Source organism: Tinamus guttatus, unplaced genomic scaffold, assembly GCF_059628265.1.
Source record: "Tinamus guttatus ecotype Peru unplaced genomic scaffold, ASM5962826v1 Tinamus_guttatus_pri_ptg000229l, whole genome shotgun sequence".
Lineage (NCBI taxonomy): Eukaryota > Metazoa > Chordata > Aves > Tinamiformes > Tinamidae > Tinamus > Tinamus guttatus.
Genome location: NW_028288763.1, coordinates 378,301 through 388,065, shown reverse-complemented (window position 1 = coordinate 388,065; position 9,765 = coordinate 378,301).

Genomic DNA, 9,765 nt, shown 5'->3' with positions numbered 1-9,765 from the left:
TGCTCTTCTGAGGAAAGATAATGACATGTTTCAGAGGGAAACTGATAAAAACTTGAGAATGTTCATGAGTTTCCTTTAACCATTTCTTCCTTTCTGAATATAAATAAATAAAAATGCACCTGTAAGCAGTGGTGATAAGTTTGTAGGAGCACTGTTGTGTTCTTATGGCAATGGGGGCTTTGGGAGGCTGGTGCTGAGAGCTGGACGTGTGTGAGCTGCATGCATTTTGGGGGCATCAACAGCCATCTGCTCTTGGGAGCCTTTAACTTCCATGACTTTCTGTGAGGCATCTTGTTATGTGCAGACTTTAGGACAGTCTGGTTTGTGCAGACCAGCATCACCGAGCTGTGCCAGGACCTGCTGATTGCACTATGATTTAACTGAGGATGATTTAACCCAAGATCTGGAATAGATGGTGCTGCTGAATAAGGCTTAGACTGCTGCGATGAGCAGAAGGGTCAGTGGTGGTGGCCCAGAATCCCTCTAGATGCTGACAGTCTTTTTTATTCTGGACAATTTGTCCTGTTTCCAAAAGGAAAAGTTTATTGATTGATACAGAGGCTTCCTGAAAAGCTATGAGGCAAACACAGATGCAGAGCAAGTGTCTGAGAGAGGATGCAGATGCCAATGTATGAGGCCTGCCACACTGCTGCCAATGTGCAGAATGGAAGTAATTAACTCTTCATGAATTGTTAAATTTAAAGAGTTAAGAGGTGATTGTATTTCTTGGCCAGCTTAGCAAAATAGCTGCATCCCATGGGCTTTGCCACAGAGTGAGCTGGATTTGGAGAGCTGTTCCCACAGCTCTAGTCAAGCTGTGCAAATATTCTGAGCACATTTAATATATGTAAATTAAATTAATGTTAAATCACCGTGTCTCTGTGATAGTGAATGGTACAGAATAAGCAAATGGGAATGCACAGCAAATGGAGGTGATTCAGCTGTCAGCTCATGCTTGCGAATATTTCCCCAAACTCTTCGCTAAATGGAGAGATCACAAAAGTACCATTTTACTTAAAAGATCAAATATTTAATCAATGCAAAATATGTGACATTATTATGTTTCTTTCTGGTTAATCCTGCACTGCTGGAGCTTTAACTTTATTGTTCCAGTTTGATAATTTAGTTTTCTAAAAATAGCCCACCAGGGTCTATCTTGCATTTCATTATTTTATGAATACTCCTTTGAATGTTCAAGGCCACAAAAGTCAGCCCCCAAACTCACGCTGTACAGCAAATATTGTTCCTTTCTTAGGCAGATGAATTATTAATAGAGGGCTTTTTTTGATGCAGGAAGTTCCAATGTGTTGAGTTTTGCTACAAAGATTTTAATATTGTATTGCTGAGCTCCTACTGCAGGTAGGCAGATATAAAAGCTGATGAATTATGAATGTTTTTGCTAATGCCACCGAATTGGGAGCTAAGAAAAAGGGTGGCAATTCAGAGTGAGGCATAGCTTAATTCCCTCTGAGCAGGTAAAAGAGGCTGCTTGAGGGGTCTAAAGCTCTACCCAGATTTTGTCCGCAACAAAATATGACCATATATTTGTCAGATCTGGCTGTAGAGGTTTTCTGGCAGTTTTATTTATGTCTTTTCCCCCCCATGATGTAAAACAAATAATTTCTCTACTATTGACGCCCTTGTGGGCTTTTTTTAATGGCTGTGGGTAAAGAGGCAAGAGTGTGAATAAAAATGGTTCTTTTTGCTCCTACCTGGAAAAAGGCGCTTTTTAGCTAGTGTGGAGTCAAATGAAAACTCGTCTCCAGGAAAATTTTAAAAAATGAAGTGTACAGCACTGCTATCTCACACATTTAGCTGGGAGGGAGTTACTGAAGTGTGCAAATGCTATTGTAGCTGAAGGACAGCACTAATCAAGCACTGAAAGACTCTTTCCCCTTGAGATTTGTCTTGCGAAGGAGGCCTGAGTTTTAAAGAAAAACTACCTGACAGCAAACACCTAGATAGGAAAAAAAGCTTTTGCATCGATCAGGACTTTTCATTCAAAAATCAGAATTGGCGAAAGGACCCCTTGCAGTGAGTATTCACCTTAGTTATTAAGAGAAGGGAGACTCTGACTCTGCTTATGGCAGTGACAAGGTAGGAATGGTGCTTTGGATAGATTTGCACCACAGACGGCCCCCCGAGCTGCAGAGGACTCTGTGCTCAGCGCAGGTAGTGGCCAAGAGCCCTCATTTTTGTGCCCTCCTAGATGAGCTGGCACGAAAGCTGCTCTGGGATGGGGGCATTGAGATTCGTGTGTGATGTACAGCAGGGAGGGGAGAGCCCTGGGGCTCCCAAGGTGCCAGCTTCCGAAATGTTGAAAGCAAATAAATAAAAAAGAGGTGTTCATCCCCTTTTTCTTTTCCCTTTGTGCTTGCTACCTAAGTATAGCTCTACTTGAAAGGATTGTGTAGCATAAGGGCAAGCAGCAAATTCTTCCTTTCAGAAATGCAGGGCGGTACTTGTTTTTCTTTTTGTCTATTTATATGTACTTTTTAATTTGGGGCCAGATTGGTTCCTTTGATCACAAATCGCAGCCTGACTGCTCCCACTCCTATTTCCTAGCTCGTCTTCTCTCATCTCGCTTCTTTTCCTTTTGATCTTGCGCCGTTACACTTGCCACTTGGGCTGCGTGAGCAGCATCAGCAAAGGCAGGACCCGGGTGGGCACCGGCAGGGCGCATCTCTCCAGCTTGCAAGTCCCTTGTGTAAGATGCCTTGGAGCTCAGACCGGGATGCCAAAGCTCAGCATCCATCCAGCCCTGTCTGTGGAGTCTTTCTTGTGCACTTGGCTCCTTATGGTGCAGTGGGCAATGGTGCAGGTCAGTTCCACAGATATGCAAACCTCCAAACCTGCAAACTTTGTTTTATTTACATCAGTTTAATATCTCAGTCCCTACTTGTGCTCCTTTCTTATGGTGTAGCTAACGCCTTTTTCCCTTTTATGGCACAGATTTACACAGCACAGAGAGGATGGTCTGGGCACACATATACCACAACGGACCAACAGTGCTTGGGGAGCCCCAAATACATGGTGGTGTCTTTTTGGTTGTGCCTGGTCGTTGCTGATGATACACAGACTGTGGTTTTATTTTCTTGCTGCTCAGTATGCAGCAATGTCTGTGACTGGGTAGAGAATAGCTTTTGCATGGCAGCTTCCCATCCCCTGCTGTAGCCATAAGAAATCCCTCTCCTTACATTTGCTTCAACCCCCTCCTAACCGAACACAGGGTTATATCAAACCTTTAGATTTCTGCAGATAGAGGCAGCATTATTTTTTATGCTTACTTTTTAAAGAAAAAACAAAACAACCACTGGATGGACAGAACTTGGGTAGCTGCCGTGTGCTGGTGTTTTGCTTGCTGTTTCTCCAACCACTTTTGTGGGAGACGGGCTGATAAGCATCACCAGACAGTTTTGTTCGCTTTGCCCAGACAGAGGGATTAAAGCAAGTAAGTGGCTTAGGGAGATCATGCTTGGCAGAATTTTACTCTTTTGAAACACAGTCATAGCTGATAATCGCCCAGTAGCATTTAAGCAATGAGAATATTTAAAGAGCTAAAGTTAATATATTGAAGACCAGTCCTCTTTCCTTTCTGTAATTGATTTGTTACAGCTGTTTGCACTGCCATAAAGTGGAAGGCACTGGCACTCTAACCCTGTGACTTCTTGTCCCATATAGGACAAGATAGGGTATGGGACAGAGTGTCCTTAGCCTTTGCTAAGATAAGCTGGTGGAAAGGAAAATTTCTGGCAGTATTTTCTGTTTTTGTTTTGTCTTATTTTCCCCCCCCCCTTTTTTTTTTTTTTTGCTTTTCCCTGCAGGGGTAAAGTGCTACTTAAAGGTGACCTACTACCTTCCAAGTGTCACCTTTGCATCAAGAATCCTGCAAGATGGGCAGAACTGTGTTCTGAATTTTAAAGGCATTTAATTAATGACACATAAGCTTCCATGAAGTTTTGCTATTGGAGTGATCTGTCACTTGGTAGCTCATTACTATTCTGGTTAATCTGGGCATGCAGGTCATGAGGATCAACAGAACTGGGGTTCTCTGCTTGGAAATCTTGCAGCATAGAAGCTTGTTGGAAGCCGCATTACAGCAGCATACTAACTGCATTACAGTGAAACCACAGCCAAGAAAATAGGCAACAGCAGGGTGCATATAATTATTCTTTAATGCTAAGAGAAGAGAAATCCTCTCTTTTTCAGTCGCAACGCTGCAGTTGGCCTCTTCTATGCCACTTCTTAGGTTTGTCCCAGCACAATAGCAATCGATGTATCTCTAGCCTGATACCTGACTTCTTTTTAAAAATGTAATGTAATCCTTAAAAAAAATTGGAATGTGGGTGTGATTATGTCCTTGAATAAAGAAGGCAATGAAAAAAATTAAGCACAGTAAAGAAAAAATAGGAAGAGTGAATATAGAGGGACAAAAAGGAGATAGGAAAGAAAAAATGAGGGCTTTTTTTTTGCAGAAAACTTAGTGCTGTTGTGAGAAGCCAAGGGAGAGGGTTGTGGCATCACAAGGGGGTAGTATGGGAGGTGCAGGGACCAAAGGCTCCCATGATCCAAAGTGTTTCTGCACCTTGAATAGCATGGGAAATCCCAGTTATCTGTGCTGCCTGGTTTTAGCTGAATCTCATAGTGGTAAGACCTCCAAATAGGCAAAGAGGAGGCAGGAGCGGTTCATGCGGACACTTTCTGCCACACGGATGTGCTGCCTGGCTTGTTTTTGAGCTGGTGCCTTATTTTCATGATTGTATTTTTCCTTAATGTTTAATGGAACGACACTTTAGGCTTGAGAGCCAACGCTGCAGACGGCTCTGTATGTGGCTGGAGAACAGCCCAATGAAATAAGCAGATGTTTCGATTAAAAATAAAGCAGAAAGTCTGCTAAATGGAGTTGTCCCCAAAGGCAGGAAAAACACCTCGTGTAGTGTACGTTGAATTTTACAGGTTTCACTTAGAATCTGGCAGATTTGGCCTGTGCAGACTATTAATAAGTGAAAAGCCAAGAGGCAAAAGAGGGACAGTACCAAAAATCTGCAATCATACTTTTAGGTATCACTTCTAGGGAAGTGATTGCCCCCCTGTACTCGGTGCTGGTGAGGCCGCACCTTGAATATTGTGTTCACTTTTGGGTCACTCACTACAAGAGAGACCTGGAGGTGCTGGAGCGTGTCCAGAGAAGGGCAACGAAGCTGCTGAGGGGGCTGGAGCACAGACCGTATGAGGAGCAGCTGAGGGAGCTGGGGTTATTTAGTGTGGAGAAGAGGAGGCTCAGGGGAGACCTTATCACTCTCTACAGCTACCTGAAAGGCGGCAGAGGTTGATCTCTTCTCCAGAATAACTACAGATAGAACAAGAGGAAATGGTCTCAAGCTGTGCAAGGGGATATTCAGGTTGGATATCAGGAAAAAATTCTACACGGAAAGAGCAGTCAAGAGTTGGAACAGGCTGCCCAGGGAAGTGGTGGAGTCACCGTCCCTGGCAGTGTTCAAGAAACGCGTAGATGAGGCGCTTACGGACATGGTTGAGCAGGCAGGGTGGTATTTGGCTTATGGTTGGACTTGATGAACTTGATGGTCTTTTCCACCCATAGTGATTCTACGATTCTATAATTCTATGTATGGTGCAGTTATGCAGTGGTTGGTCTGTGATGAGGTGCTTGGTCATTGAAGTGCATGGACCCATGTGGGCACCCATCCCTCTCCTTGAGCCTTCGTATTTTCATGTTTTTCATGTTTTAAGGTTTCTCTGATAATTGTTTTTGCACATGTTGGGGGGATTGGCTCCGTAACTCCTGGGGTATTTGAATTTCCCATTTCTTGTCAGCACTTCAGCCTCTTCAGATGTTTCTGATCATCCTGAGGAATTTGGGGCTGGAAAATCCTTCCCTCATTATCCATTTAAAAAAAATGAATTAATAAACAAAAGCATTGTGTGTTATAGCATTTAAGGCTGAATGTTTTACAACCAAAGTGAGGAAATGGAAAATGGCAGTCCCATTGGCTCATGTGCTGCTAGCTAAAGAGGGATCCTAGCCTGAAGGCACGTGCTTCTCCATCTCCAATTGGAGAGATTTCCCTTTAGTTGTTATGGATGTATTTTTTAGCTAAGGATATACATTCTGTTGGAGATCAGGCCAGAGAAGAGGTTGTTTTATCCAGGAAAGAACACTGAGATTTTGGGGGAGCTCCCCATCCTCATGCCAAAATGAAGCTTTCCAAATGCTCTCTGCAAGAAATCATTTTATTTCCATTTCAGGCTTTGGAAGAAAATGTAATAAGGTTTGAAACTGTCATTTTGGAGAGAGAAAGAAAAAGGGGGGCGGAGAGCGGGGAGGAAAGTAAAGAAATTCTATATTGAAATACTTCTTTCTGAAACATTTGTGACAGAATCAGTTCCAATTTCATTTTCATGAGATTCTTTCCCTGTGTCTTCTACAGGTTTGGGCATAACTGAAGTGTAATCTTAGCTAAAAACTTGCCAGCTGATGAACCCTGAAAGACAAAAAGGATGTGAACTCAGCTGGAGTGAATGGCTTTTTTATTTCATAGGAATATCCATAAAGCTCCTTATTTTGGAAGATTCACACAGAGCAAAGTTATCTCTTTTTGCCTTCATTCAGCCTTCCCTTTAGAAATGTCCTGAGAGCAGCTTACTATATACATTTATTTTTATAGAGCTCTTGACATAGCTTGCTAGACTCCTATCAAACCTTTTAAACTATGAGTGATATATGCCATTTCTTGGAGATTTGGTCTATATATGGTGATTTACTGGGAATCCACAGGATGTAACACTAAAATCCATATTTGCGGGGTGAGCATGTAGCTTCCTAAGCAGCACAGTTCTTACTGTTTTGTCCTTTTTAACCTATTTTTGTCCTCAGAACATGGCCCCAGGGAAGAAACTTCAGATTGCCATTTTGGAGGCAGGAACTAAAACTGAGAAGGTGGGAGGGAGGGTAGAAGTTAAACAAAACATTCATCTTTGACTCAGAGCGAGACCTTTCGTTTCCAGGTGTTGCAATATGCACATAAATAGGAGTTATTGCCCACAGAGATTTAAACAGGGAAGGGCTTGATTTCTGCACACATTAAATCCTGGGAAAATGTTGCACCGCATGTTTGGAATATTTTGGAAGAAAGCATATTTTGGAAGAAAGTGATACAAAAGCCTATTCTGATGCAAGCATCCAGGGGGAAATTTTGACAAGCCGTTGCTGATCTGTAATTTCTTTTGTTGCAGATTTTTGGAAAATGGAAGGGTATTCAAAAATATCCAGCACTCTTACTGCCTTCATGGTAGCCAATTTTCCCGCTGAACTGAGGGTCTGGCTAAGGAAATGTTCCCATTAGGTTTCAGTGTATTCCTCGGTGTTGTTTTGCTAGGTACTACTGTCTGTGTGAAGGACAAGCAGATCAACATAATCTTCCCCTTCTAGTAGAAATATAAGGAAGCCTTAATTAAAAGGACATAGCTTTTCCTTGTTTTCTTTCTGCAAGATGCCTGCACCTGGGATCTACTTGGAGTCCCTCACAGTTGCATATGAGCTAGGAATTGTGGAAATGATCATTTAAATGATCCTTCTCTCTTTCTGAGCTGACGTAAGATGATCTATCCTACACGAAGTATCCTGTTTTCTTTGAAATTTTGCATTCGAGTTCCTGCAGCATTTTGCCCATTTAGGTGTATTCTTGCATGACAGTCTCTAATCTGGGGTCAGTTATCTGGTAGCATCAGCATGATTTCTTATGTGGAAATGAGTGTTCTACATTTATAATTTCCAGCCTTTCACCGAGAGGTGAAAAAGTCTGGCTGGAGGAAAATCTTTTAATCAAAAGCTATTATCGACAGCAATTTTTTTTTTCAGTTTGTGTGAGTCTGTGTGTAATCCTTTTGTCAAAAATGCATCCTCTTAACAGTCTGAAAGCTTAAATTTCAACTCAAAACACTCAATATTTCATAGTGTTGACATCCTGCCTGTTTGCAAAGGGCAAGTTAACTCTTGCCTAGGCAGATGGAGCCACCAGAAGAACACATACGGGGCAGAGGGCTGTGGCTATGGAAATTAAAATGTGGCTTTCTTCCTTTCTGCTCTGCTTCACACTTGGGCTTTTCGTCTGCTCTAGACCAGTGATGTTTACTATTTGCAATGTTTATTACTTACAATGTTTATTACTTATCATATCTATTAATAGCTAAATTTGCTGCATTTCTCTCTGAAGTGTATGGTACTAGCAACTGTTGGAAATAGGATGCAGATTAAATAGACTGTATGTTTGTATTGGTTTGGCAGACTCAGTAACTACCTGTGAGACTGATGCAATTGCCTTTTGTTTCTTGAACCTAAGCATCATTTTTGCGTTACATATATATTCTCCTCATTTCCACTTGTATAAACTACAGAGTAATGACATTTGGGGAGTTCCTTGCACATGGAAAAGGAAGACATGAAACTTGAGGCTTTTGGAAGAAGTGGAAACAAAAGTCCTTAAAGCCAATCCAGACAGTCTTGAAACATGAAAGCAAGTTTTATTATAGAGGTTAGTTTGCATTACACTCATTTATTAAAACCTAAGGACATCTTTATAAAAACTACTGTATATAAAGACAAGAGCAGTGCAATAGCAGTGTAAAACACGTTTTTGGTTTACCTGGCAATCACTGTAGAAAGACAACATAATATGAACTTAGAGTATACTGCAAAAAAAATAGGACAGGATTAGATCAAAAACCAGATTAGCAAATCACTGGACACGGGCACATATTGAACTCAAACATTGAGTGTTATGTAAACAGTATTATTGTCAATGTGTTAATAAAGAGTAACTACTGTGACCCTAGAATTTCTAGTTAGCTTAATTAGCCTAAAATTTGACTGCAGACTATTAAAATAGACTACTGTACCATATACCTTATACTCCTAGTAACTTGCCATTTATGTAAGAGGAGAACTAGAAGAAATGCTTGTCTTGCACAAGAGAGTTTTCAAGGCCGGAAAACACATTTTTTTTCTGCTGTGTGGGTAGGTTTTTGCTTTTTGCTTTTCTCCTTTCAGAGACCATTACTGGTGGTTAAATAGAATGGACTTGAAAAATCACTGTGACGTGGTACTTCATAACTTCTTTATGTGGACAGTTCTCATACAGAAATTACAGCCATAGTAAAACTATCAAAAACAGTTATCTAAAATAGCTGCTACAATATGCTGAAGTATACATTAAGAGGCCAGATTGTTTTCACTTTGTTTGTAAGATTGATACCAGGCACAAATGATGGTTAATTACAACACCGACTCCTGCACAAGCTTTATAACATATTTTTTTTAATGTCCTATATTACGCACAGCAATCATTAGGAAGTTGGACAATCAGTTCCTAGCAAAACATAAGAGAGAAAACATGTTGGACAAGGAAAGAGCTTTGCTGGAGCACAAGTATCATAGTAGCCACTGAAATGGGCTGTTGCCTTTGCTAAATAGGGTGTACAATGACGATATATACTTCTGTAAAGGGTAGATTTATATATCCATTCTTTTTTTTTTTCTAATTATATTAGGATGGACATAGAGAAAGTATATTTATTTTAGTTCAAAAATCTTTTTTTTTGAAAGAGAGAGAGATTGTACTTGAGCCAGTCTCTTTCTTCCTACAGACTTAATGGAGGAATTCAATGCAGTTTATATCTGGGTTTACTTTAGAGATGGATGAGATGTGTGGATTGTTGTTTGTCTCGCCAGTGCTCTTCTACAGTGTC